Source organism: Pseudopipra pipra, chromosome 3 (genome assembly GCF_036250125.1).
Source record: "Pseudopipra pipra isolate bDixPip1 chromosome 3, bDixPip1.hap1, whole genome shotgun sequence".
Classification (NCBI taxonomy): domain Eukaryota; kingdom Metazoa; phylum Chordata; class Aves; order Passeriformes; family Pipridae; genus Pseudopipra; species Pseudopipra pipra.
This window is the reverse complement of record NC_087551.1, coordinates 24,893,214-24,905,223: the sequence shown is the minus strand read 5'-3', so window position 1 is coordinate 24,905,223 and position 12,010 is coordinate 24,893,214.

Here is a 12,010-nt window from a genome sequence, read left to right as displayed (position 1 = left end):
AGCAACCAATATTGAAAATAGCCATGCTGCAGTAAAATGCTGTTTCACTAGCCACTTAATCAGGACAACCAATGTTAACAGAAACTGCAAACTGCATCCAAATTTATGGGTCATCACAGAGTACTTGTGCTCAATAAAATAATAAAAATATTAACAAGTTGCCATCATGCCTTAGGCATATCCTCTCCACACAGCATTTACCATGTGTCATGCAGCACCATTCCCTAGCAACATGAAGCATTATTATTAGCATCCTAAGACCCAAGGTTATTAATGAGCTATGAACTCACAATACTCAGAAGATATAAACCTCTAATAATTTTGTTGCTCTCATTCACCAACTGGTGTTTTAATCATGATATATTGTCTCATTAAAAATCATTACATTAATTCTGTATATGACTAGAATCCACAAAGCCTGTTGCACACTGCTGTTAAAAAGAAAAAAAAAAAAAGGGTCAGCTTCCTGTAGTCCCTCAGAGTGGTTTTGGGTTTACGTTAAAGTCTTTTTTGAGAAAAGGTAAAAAGTAATAGCTGCACACACTATGTTTTTCCCCTAAGATAGAAACAAAGGTCTAAGCAATTAAAGTAGGATGTATGCTGAAACTGGCTTAGTGCAGTAGCAGGAGGAAGGCAGATAGACTGCCTCAGTTTTAGCTTTAGCCACCAGGCTTTGAGCTCCCAGCTCCGAAATGCTCCCAGAAGCATTTTTCCCCATTTCCCCTAACACAGTAGTGTGTTAGCCTTATTCTCAGAAATGTTACGTGTCTGTCTGGTATTTGCTGTGTTGGACCCACACATCTACTAGGAAGTTTTTGGAATTTCATGAATTGTATTTAAAAAAGTAAAAGCATTGGTGTAGAATAAAATCCTCCAGTTGCTGGCAAAACAGTGGAGGACTGCACCTACCTGCTCCACAAACACATTAGGATAAAGGGAGACCTTCAGCTCTACATTTTGCTGGATTGTCTACAACGTGGATGGACTGGGAATTGAGACTGAAAAGGTCTTCTGTCACTCCCCCTCCTGTTCATCAGCCTTCAAAACGAAGCATCATGTCTTCCTCCCAAAACCCTGAACAGTACCACAAGGCAAATAAGGCTGCCTCCAAGTCTCAAGTCAGGCAGGCAGAGACTGTAACCTCGACACAACCCATCCGAGAAACGCTTTACCTTGAGAGATCAGTGAGTGTGTGATGAGTCTCAGTCCTGCCATCCCACTGCCTGGGCATTGTCCCATTCCAGCGACAAGGTGGGACAGTAGCTGGCAGACAGCTATATGGCCAGGCTCATGAATTCACACAAACTCCCACTTGTTGGCATAGATCAAATAGTTGGAATACTACATCACAGTATTGCCAGATCCCTGCCAATACAATCTCACCCAACAGTATGGATGGTATTTGTTTGCATACAGAGATGTTCTGAATCTTATCAGCCTGAAGCACAGCATTTCTCACTACCAAGTCTTCCTCTCCGCTCCTGATACGGAGTTGCATTTTGTCTTCTTGAAGTAGCAAAAGTATTCACTGAGTGAGATTTCTTTGGTTTTGCAGCCTTTCTTTCCCAGGCTCAAATTTGCAGAGCATACAGACTCTGGTTCACTGTCAATCCCTCAACAGAAACTATAAGATTTTAAATTGCTCTGTAAATAGAGAATGCTGTCCCCTGGGACCAGGGGAGTTCCTAAGGCCAGAAAAAGAAGGTAGTCTCCATGCAATTCAGACTAATGATGCGTTTGCAAGGAATCTGAAAAAGAAGGTTCTGTCTCACTCTCAACACAAGTCTCATCCTCACCTCTCTTCCTTTCTGTCATTGAGCCTTAAGTAGAAATCCTCTGGGGATGCTTCTAAATCAGCCCGCCAGTCGACTTCCTATTCAACATGCAGCAGCAACTTTCCAATTAGCGGCTATTCGTTTACTGTAGTCTACACTCAAAGATTCATTATTCCTAATTTACCTACAAATTGAACAGCCCTCTTTCCATCAGGCCAGGTACAAACATGTTCCAAATCCTTTCTCGTCTCATTACATTACTGCTCATTAATTTTCTTCTTTATTGTTATTATTATTCCAGCTTCACAGTACGGGATTGATGCTGAGTACTGACTCAAACAACTTCAGCTGTACAACTCAATCCCTGTATGGGTAGTCCTTAGTGTCAGTAAAATAGGCACGTTTATGTTCATATTTGTTTGTAAAGCTTAGTCCTGTTCATAAAAGTATTGTGTACCACTATGTAAGAACATCTGCAGAGGAGATTGTACAAACATTTACAGTTAAATTTCAGTTTTTAATTACTTTTTCGTCCTTATTTTTGTAGATGGAACATGACAAATTTCTATCTGAGGCTGCATTTAAGAACATGAGCACTAGATATTTTAGACAAGAACTAAAGACAAAAGAAGAAAACACACCTTCTCCTAACAGGAGAATACTGAAATGACAAACAGAAAACTGCAAAGTCCAAAAGTATTCCAGCATGAAATATGGTTTGAAACATGGAAAAAGACAGGCACCCAGTATAGTAAATCTCTTGATTACATGATGAAAATGAGTTGTAAGTTATGAAACTTAAAGAAACTCTACCCCAGAACATAAGAAACATTCATATCCAAGACTGACAGAATCTAGACCCGCAGCCAACCTGGCTTCCTCTTACGTAGTCCACTTCTTTTTTCTGTTTTGAGAGACCTTGTATATTCCCTTTGTGAACAGTTTGTGACTCCCCTCCCAGCCCCTCACTTCTCATGTTTCTGTATCAGACCCTCTGTGAGCAGAGGCACAGGGGCATAGCCAGAACATATCCAGCAACTACATTGACTTTGAAGATATTTTTCCTTTGTGGCATCTCCATATTACCCTTGCTATGTAAAGGCGTATGCAAATAGCATGGGTGCAAATGTATATAAATAGCAAGGGTGCAAAAAAATCCAAAAGCAGTGATGAAGTGCAGATACCTCAGTGATTCTTTCAGATAACACCAGATTGTGGCTTCGCTTTACCTCTCCAAGCATTTTTCTCTTCATCCTACTCAGTTTAAGATCAGAATTTTGTATCTAGATCTAGTAAAGCCCTATCATCTGCAGGTTTCTGAGAAAGTCACTTCATGAAACAAAGGATGGGTCCCTGCTGTGTTCCTTGCCCAGCTGCCCCCTGGGCTACAGCATCTGGCCACCTGGAAAAGGAAATCAAACTGAGCCCTTTCGGGCTGCGATAATTTAATCACCCCTTCCCAGAAGATGATGACAGCAAGCAAGAAGACACTCTTTGTCCATGTACCATTCTCAAAGGCATCAAAAACCCTTTAAGAAAGCTAAACAACACTGGGAACAGACACTGTAACACTTTGAGGTTTCCTCAGGCTGACAATTTTAAATACTGTTTCCTTCAATTTTCATGGACTTCAAATTGAACACTTTTTTAGGCTTCCAGTGAAATATCATTATTTTATCTGCCTTAAAATGCTTCTTCCAGTTGTCATACTAAAATTTCCAGCTCTTATACTCTGAACCATATAATCTATTATAGCTTTTATCTTCACACTTAACCATGTCGGGATAAATCTGTGGATATCCTTATCTTTCCCTTCCTAAAACCATAATCTCCTGATTGTTAATCAAAAAAAAAAAAAAAAAAAAAAAAAGAGGAAGATTTGCAAAGCTGTTCTGTGCCTCCTGTTCCACATTAGCAGTTGCTAAGTCACTTGGCAAAATTATTAAGAAGCTAAGCTTTCCTACTTTATTTGATATTTTCTTTCATTTGTCCCCCTTCTGTTAACCTTCCTCTGTTACTTCATTATGCATTGTCAACTTCAATTCCTGTATTAGATTCATAGTTCTTTATTACTCCTTAGCACGGCTTGCAACACCTTTCCTCAGTGACACATTTGTGATTAGCATGTGATGCTTTAGTGTACTAGAGCAACGTAAAGTGAATGCAAATGATACATTTTCCAAGAGTTCCTAAAATTCTTTTTGGTTTTGTAAATGAGAACAGATTAGAGGAAGTCCATTTATACCAGGTGGGACACTTGGTTGGAGTGACCTTATTTAACATTAAAGTGAGCTCTCAAGGAACAAAGCTACAGTACCTGATATCCAGAGGTCCCTTTCAGTGTACGGTTTTCTGTGACTGTAATCCCAAACTTACTTTTTCCTTGGCTTATTCTCCTGTCTTAATACTTTCTTTTGCCAGAGGCATAAAGTTTTTCTCAATAAGAGCATATATCCACGTATTGTTGAAGGGCTACTCTCACAAAACAGCATTTCAGGTTCAAATCCCTTGCCTGCAACCTCAACGTGTCCTTTCACACTTCCAGAGAAACGCCTGAAATATCTTCCAGACACTACTCAGTGGCTTGCTTTCAATGTCTCGATGCACTTTCATTTTGCACACAGTACACAACACTCACCTTCTCCCAGGTGAGTGCTCTCACTACCACATTGTGCATCACGTTCTCATCCTCTGTTTGCTCTTCATCCACTTCTAGGTGAATACTCTACTATTTCAGTGTGCTATGTAATAGATTGCAGGGGAAGAGAGAGTGCTGTCACCTTTTCTTTGTTTTTTATTATGAGTTACCATAACTGTTCCATTTGAATGGTGCATGCACACATGCTATAGTCTCTGTCTAAAGGGAAAAAATAAGTCAAGAACAACAAATCTCTCCCTTCCTTGTCTTCCTCCTAGTTTTACAGATGAAGCCAAAACTTGTTTTTGCAGTCCCAGCAGAGTACACACTGATCATTTCTCTTTCATGGTAGTAAGCCAGTGAAACAATACTGATAACCACTTTTAAGCATCATTAATGCACAAAGAATAACATTTGGGTTATTTGTCACTTAAGAACTAGCTATAAAGAATAACTTCTGCATCCAAAGAGAAAAAGCTGCCACTCCTTTAGAGACACCACCATTTTTCCACCTTTCAGAACATGCCACATAGGAATAGCAATTGCTTATGTCTAAACGCTTCCTCAAGGTGACTTCTAAGGAGAGACAGAAGGTCACAGACTTCTGTGCTTCTGTCCTGCTCATTAGGTCAAGTACAAACAACAGGATAGGTGGGGAATGAAGGAGATTCCACAAGCCTGAGTTTTCCACTACATTATGTAATTCAAAGCTTTCACCAGTTCAAGAGGAGCTCACAGGATGGCAAGAGTCACCTCCGTCCATCTCTGCAGATCCCACCAAACAATTTTTCCACATTCTTCAGAAGTAGGTCTGTCCTGCACCCTTCTACCTGCATATTGGGTGAGACAGCAGTCTCTGTTACAGCCTTGGGGCACTGCTGCCAAAGAAAGAGCTGACAATTCAGGTTATAGTAAGGAACACAGCTATGGCCCAAAATCTTCACAGAAATATCTGAAATAACTATTAAACACTAATATATCTTTTTTAGTAGATTGATTTCTTCAGTACAACAACCAGATGAAGACTTTGAAGGAGTGTGCAAGAACATAAGTGGGAAGCTAATGAGCAAGCAGAGCGGTGTTACCATGTCCCAAAGTGAATGTTATCTCTGCACTATGAAAGAAGCTAAAAATGATACCTCTCAACTATAGAACATTTGCTGTTTGTAGGAATAGGAGATTAAATAACTTCATGAAATGCCAGAAGAGATGAGTAATTACTCAGTGAGGCACCTAGACCAGCTTGGAAAGAGGAGTCTTGATAGGGATGTTTCTGTAAGTTGGCAGCACTGAAGGAAAAGCCTTGATGTTCTAGGTAACTAATAGAAGCATAATAATATTATAAATAAGAAAACCCATCCCCCTGACAACAGCAAAACAAGTAAACTCACCCAAACTCTTACACTACAGGGACCAGTACTTCATGAAGAAGGATGCAAGAACTATTTATCAGTGTCTATCTTTCTCCTCTAAGCCAGGAAATCCAGCTCATATATTTTGGGGCACTTTTGATGTACACCAAAGTAATTTTTAGTAGAATATTGAGTATTACTCTTGCCCTTAAAATAGTGCAACAAAACATATCAACAACTGTGCAGTGTCTGTTTTAGAAAACTTAAATCCAGAAATTGTGAAGGGAAGAACTTTGGGGGACAACAAGGAGATATGAAGGTTATAAATCCCTGGAGATTTTAGAAGAAAAGTATATTTATTCCTCCCTCCCTCCATCCTCTTCTTTCCATAATGTATAAGGCAATGTTAAAGAAGCTGAATTTTCTTCTTTTGGGGAGAAACCCATTGTATCGTAGCAATCTCTCTGTCTGGGGGTATAAAGGTTACTTGGAGACAATTACACTAATCTCAATTGCACTGACTGACAATTGCAGCAAGAGAAGCCCTATTTCACCAAGTATTTTATTAAAGAAAATACCAGAAACTTCAAGAGCAGATGATTACCAGAATCCTGCCCTCAAAATGAAGCAGCTAGAGTTTCCAGTGGTCTTATACAAGCAATATCAAAAAAGATCGTTATATTTTCTTTAAGAAGAACTCCAACAGCCTTTTGCTTCTAATAAAAATAAATACTAAATTCAAGAAGCACCGCAATTTACTGTCAGTTTAATTTTCCAGCTGCACTACATCACACAGTATGAATACCTTAAAGCTAATGTAATTTTAATACCTTTATTTGTGGAGATAAAAAAAAATTTGTTTCAGTTCATCCAAAAATCCCTCCCTATGCTCAGTCTCCAGACAAAATTCATCTTTTCAGTTCTCCAAGTCACCAAGCAGGTGACTAACAAACAGCATATCTTCCACTGTGATCCCTTCAGAATTCTTTGGGTCATATCATGTCCTACCTTAACAGGATTATATTTAAACTCTCATTCATGGGTGAGCACTGGCAGGTCCGAATCCTGGGATCCCATATTGTAGTCATATTCCCATGACAGACTCCACTTTTGCTTTCAGGATCTGAGGTGTAGCTGGTCACTATCATAACCCTGTGGAAGCTACCAAACTCAACTCAAAAGATTTTCACATGCCTCTAAGAACAGTTGAACTCCTCCAGCACTGCTGTTCTTGGGATGAAGAAGGACTTGCAACAGGGAACCAAACAGGAAATATAGTCTGCAGGAGCAAGGAGAAGAGCGACAGAAGCAGAAACAACCCCCAGGCAGCTAATGAGGAGAACACCCAGCTGATACCCTCTACCACCTACAGATTGGGCATTTATTACCTTGCTTTCTGTCTTGTAATCTTCTTTTCCCAGCTCTATTCTGCCTGCCCTTCCACTCTTCTTCCTCTCCGGTAGAAAATCCTCAAAGTCTTACCCTAAGAACTGGGGGAAAAAACCCTCTGAAAGCCCAGTAAAATTCTCCTTTTTCAACAGAAGAGAAAAAATACGTGACTATCAGAAGAACAAGCTTACCACTACTACAGTCTCATTGATTGATTTACCTACACCTTATGAATGACTTTCTATCCTTCCTATTTCAAGTTTGCACTCTCTGGAAGAATAAGAATATCTAGTTGCTTTATATTTGCAGAATTTTTAGCATATGTGGGCTTTGTTCCTGTTTGGTCTTTGATTCCATCATTATAATAATAAAAGCTGAACATTCAGAAATATTATAAAAATAACTGTTAGACAAAAGTCTGATTATTAGGAAACAACAACAAAAAAATTGTCTTAAGGTCTACGCTCGTTCAGAGACTGACTTCCTCGCTCAGCAGACAAGCTGTGAAAATTAGACTTCGCAGATCAGTTTTGGGTATAAGAATTGCCAATGTTGCTGAGAGCAATCTGGCAGATATTCTGGGATGCAACACACCTATGTTTGCAAGGACAAGTTAAGTAAGCCTGGTTTTCTTCCTTTCTCTGAGAAATTTTTTTTTCTGCTTAGAAATCCATAAAGAAATACAACTATTACAGCTGAAAATTTTGCATCTTTTCTTCTGGTTAAAAATCTAGCCATTGGTCCAAATAAAGATTTTTGCAGAAAATGTTTGACCTTTTTAGATATTTTTATAATTCTTAGGAAGAAAAATTGTCAGTGGTTAAAAAAAAGCCCTTAACAACAAACTTCAACTCCTTTTCCGAGCATTTCTCTTTTTATAAGATTAAAAACAATAACATTATTTTTATAAAATTAAACCCCTCCATATTCATGCTCATCTTTTTCATTTAATTTATCTTTTTCTTCAGAGATTTCTTATTAAAAAAAATCTGTTTTATTTATTTGTCATTTTGAAATCATACTTGTGGAAATGCACCACATTTTGAAGTTCTCTTTCAAGGACAATTCACAAAGCAGGTCCCTCGTGGTTTGATGCCAAGTTTCAGCTGCTTTTTTCTGCCATTCTATGCCTATACAGTTAGGTGGAATTTTGCCAATTCTGCCTTGGGACAACACGAGATGTGCTCACAGCTCTGTCAGTAAGTTTGACATTGAAAAAGGGACAAGGTCAAAGGTTTATTCATGAGTCACACTAATATTTTCATGGAATTAAAGAAACTTCTTTTCTTTTTTACAGGAATCATTAGGGCAATTTTAGGAAGACATTGAAGATCTTTGAAGCTATTGTAGTGTGGTGTAAGAAGTATCTTCAAGTACAAGCTAACAAATTTGGAGAATAATATACAGAGTTTAATTACTGGTTATAGGATCTGAATTTGTTTGGTACTCTCCAATAACCACTTTCAGCTGAGAAGTCCAACAGGGATTTTCCAGAGTGCTAGCCAGTCAGCACATTTTTAATATGAACCTCTGAGTAACACTGAACAGCTCCAGATAGCTCAGGCTGTGTCCTCTTTGAGGTGCTATACTCCACACCTTCCTTTTCTCAGCCAAGCATGTTAACAAGAATTAACAATGAATAATAACATCATACAACATTTCAAATTCAAGTAATGGCTGATTGACTCAACTAGTGAGATCTGTTTGTCTTTGTTGTCTTGTGCTGCTGCCTGGCCACATTGCTCTCCTGAAGTGTTGATGTTGTGTAGGCTGGTGCTAACAAACATGAATCTATTGCAATTTCCTTTGAACAAACTTAATGAATACAATAAAAATGAAAAATGTAAGTGCTACAGTAGCAGCTATATTTGGCAATAAATATACCCTTGATTATATGTCTTTTGCAAGTGCTCACTGACTGAAGACAGTCTCTGCTTTGTAGTTCTAGAGTTTCTGCCCTGGTGAGGCTTCTCAATGGTACAAGCTACTTATATTTAGGCATCTTCTTTATCAGTTGTATTCCTGGTACCAAGTATGGTTCAGAAATCTATCAGACCCAAGAAGTCTGTGTTTTAATCAGAATTTCTGATAAAAGAAATCTGGCTTGGTTACTGTTGTATGATTATTTTTGCAGAAAGAAAATCTCTTTACAGTCAAAAAGTTCTTGGAAGTACAAACACAGCCTGGGTGTGAGCACATACTCCAAAGCCATGCTTGAATTACTAGAACTACACTGAATCTGTGCTGCTTTTGTTGCCAGACCTTGGTCTAGTGGTTAGAGTGCAGGACTCACACCACTGCGACCCGGGTTCAATTCCCGGCCCCCCGGGCAGCTGGAGCTCGTCAGCCTTGTATGGCAATCCAGCTACGTCCTGGGGACCTCACTGCCACTGTCCAAGCTTTGCTCGGCCCCGGCAGATGAACCTCAGGATTAAAGGGTGGGCTCAGTTCAGCGCACGCTGTGTCTCACCTAAAAAATCCACTGCGCAGGCTCGAAGGGTTTATGACCTTTCCCAAATCTTCGCTTGCGAAGACTGGCCATTATTTATTTTGTTGCCAGAATCTCTAGAGAAATATCTTGCTGTTATTAGTACTGCTCTAAGCCACTTTGAGATTGTTTTGTTAAAAAGACAAAAGTTCAAATCCCCCTTTGGGAGATTGTGGCCAAAACCTTCTCCATTTTCATGTTTTTCAGCACTCCATAAGATAAAAAATAATTAATTTTTAAAAAATTCTTTTAAAGGTATTTTTTTTCCTGATGATTTTCTAAAGGGTAAAATGTCTCCTTGAAGAAATATCATCAATGTTCTCTTTGCAATACTAATCTGATCCTTTTTAGTAATTTTATTTCCTTTTCTTACAAATTAAATTGATTTACAGAGACAGAACTCTTCAAAGATATTCCCATAAGATCTCTGGTTAGATTATACCACTACTTCAAACAATAATGAATCTGTTTCTGAAAAACAAATGTTTGTCTCTTCCAAATTGTGCCTTGAGTTCCCTTGAGCTTTACAATTCAGTGAGCATTAATGTTATATAGCACAAATAATGGGACTTTTTCTGAGAAGACAGGATGCAGCTGCTTATGCTTAATTAAAACTTATAAGATTTGTTGTGTTGCTTTGATCTGCTGCTTTTTGGTTTCTCCACCTCTTGAGCAAAGGTTCTGTCAAAGTCTAAATGTATCTGCATGTTTGTCTCAGTGAATGTCATGCAAAGAGTCTGTCTCTGCAGCTTTTGGAAGAAAAGGCCAATTCCTGTCAAGGTGAAAACATCGACACATTTAACTTAAATTTTTAGATCCATGTTAACAGTATACAAAGCTTATATATTCATATGATTTCAAGCAGATGACATAGTTTGTACACACCAGCAAATATATACCTGGAAGTGTTCAAAAAAGTGTGAATATGACACATGAGGATAGGGTTTACTGGTGAACACGCTTGTGGTGCTAGGTAGAAGGTCGGACTTGATGAACTTGGAGCTCTTTTCCAGCCTTAATGATTCTGTGATTCTGTGATATATACCCAAAGCCATAGAACAGATATATATACCTCATCTTAGTGAATATCATTTAAGCAAGAAGCCTATACATATAATACACAATATGCATCACCCTACAGAACACTGATACAGGCATGAGGGCAGGACAAGAGTTAGTGAGAAGCAGCATAAGATGCTGCTGTAATAGGTAATAGGCCATTGCTTTCATATTTGCCCAGGAAGTAGCACAGCTTCTAACAGGATGAGGAAAAAAGATTACTCTGTAATAAATCAAAACAGAACAAAAGCAGAGAAACCTGCAGTTCTCCCCCTCCTTTCTGTATTTTGCAAAAGACGTAGCTATTTTGTGCAGTGGAGTGTAAGGCAGGACACCTCAGCTTTCAAAGACCAGAGGCAGGGTGAGTGTACGGACACAAACCCACTTTAAACCCTGAACTGCCTCTAGCCAGTGGTGCGTTGTATTGCACAGATGCAGCCATCTGGAAATAGCTTGTGGATCTCTGCACTCTCCGTTGTGCACACCTGGATAAGCCCTTTAACCTCTGCATGTGTTGAGGCTGGTCTGTAGCCTAGGAAGGAAAGAAACCTGAATGATACCACCTCAGTCTTTGCCTAGCACATACTACTCACTTGAAGAAATTTGTCTGATCAGCTACCAGGTTTCCTTTTCCTCATATTCTCCGTTGGGTCCTGGAAATCCCTCTAATAAAAGCAAACCCAGCATCATACTACTTCACCGTTTCAACTCAGCGGTTAGATTGTCATATTGCTCTTTCAGGCAAATAAAGTCCAAAAATAGCTGTGTTTAGAACATGACTTTGAGAAGTGCTCAGTGGATTGCCTTGATCAAGTCATATGGGATGAAGAAAAACAAAGAATTCTTTGTCATTTTTGTAGGATTTGTCTAACGAGACTCTTTGACGGATCAAATATTCATTTAATATAATCTTCAGCCACTCTTGTTGCCATGAAATATTTAATGAAAAAATACCCAGTAAAGTAACTTTTTATCTTTAACAGTTTTTAAACAAGCAATTATAACAGAGAATAAAACTTCACTTTCCATTGATTTTGATTAGTGATTTCCTAGGTCATTACAAACCTAACACAGCCACAGAAAAATTAACTGAAAAAGGGAGAAAATCATCTCTGAAAGAATAATTAGAAGCATATGGCCATTTTAAGAACCTTGATTTAAATTGATAGAAACATTTTAACAAAAATTAACCTGTGTAATTCATAGCTCTCTGAAGCCACTGGAAAAATGCACACTTACTCTAAAATTTTGAATGGACTCCATTATATGCAAAAACATTTTTAGGGTTGCATTTATAGAAGTGCCCATG